Genomic DNA, 1,029 nt, shown 5'->3' with positions numbered 1-1,029 from the left:
TATAAACATCAAAAATCATTAATTAAAAGGCAATGGACAAACCAGGAAAAATATTTGCCACCAATATGACAGAGTTAATATTCTTAAAATAGGAAATGCTCAAACTAGTAAGAAAATCATTAAATCCTTAGTAGAAAAAAATGAATGACTAACATGGACCCATAATTCATGCAGGAAGACATACTAATAAGGGGGAAAGAATTCCTACTCATGTTAATGTAAGAAACATCCAAACCTGCAGAGAATTTTTATGCGTTTATTTGAACCAAATGCCAGGGATCGAGATCTCAGCCCGGGAGAATAACAATTTCCCAGCTTCTTTTATCCATGTGAGATTAAGCAGGGGACATAAGGAAGATGACAGATGACGTGGCGGTGGGAAGGAGCAAAGCGGGGATTAGAGTACCGGATGGTTTGCAAGATCATGTGCTCTCTTGAAGGTCACGGCCCCTTCCGGGGGTGTCACTTCTGGTATTTCAAAGGTGTGTTAACCTAGGTGCCCAAGAACAGTGGACAGGCCCGCTGAAAACCTTTCACTGCAGAAGTTCCAGGCCTGGGGCGTGACCGCACACCACCTGCCCAGTTAGGAATCTCTGATCAGATCGCCCCGCGAGGTTGCTTCCATGGGACCTTTTTTTCAGTCTACACTCACTTGGTAATTTTAACTAGTTTGTTGAAGAGACTCATTAGAGTAAAGTGTCATTTTAAGCTCAAACTCTGGAATCATTCCTTCCCCACCCTGGGATGGAATTTCAGGCCTGTCCCTTTGTAACTCTTAGATAATCAGCAAGTAGCCTCATTGTTTATTCATGCTCTAAGAAGTCCATTCCGATCAAATAATCACCAATTAGGATTTGAACTGAGATGTTTCAGTGAGAGCTTGCTACCCAGCAGGAAAACAGTCAGTTAGCAGTTACTAGAAAAACAAAAACATTTCGTTTTTATACTTAGACAGTTGAGATCCTCCATCAAACTGGTTCTACTAGGATCGTCTAGAGACCAGTCCAACGGGAAACCAGCAGTTTGGAC

At 42.0% G+C, this 1,029-nt stretch overlaps 1 protein-coding gene across 1 annotated transcript in view; it reads left to right on the top strand.

The window, feature by feature from the left end:
* Window positions 1-1,029, top strand: part of AK7 (adenylate kinase 7) — a 55,331-nt gene that overhangs the window by 33,455 nt on the left and 20,847 nt on the right. The gene's annotated exons all lie outside the window — the stretch shown is intronic.

Source organism: Pteropus vampyrus, unplaced genomic scaffold, assembly GCF_000151845.1.
Source record: "Pteropus vampyrus isolate Shadow unplaced genomic scaffold, Pvam_2.0 Scaffold164, whole genome shotgun sequence".
NCBI lineage: Eukaryota > Metazoa > Chordata > Mammalia > Chiroptera > Pteropodidae > Pteropus > Pteropus vampyrus.
This window is presented reverse-complemented; position numbering and strand designations above follow the sequence as displayed.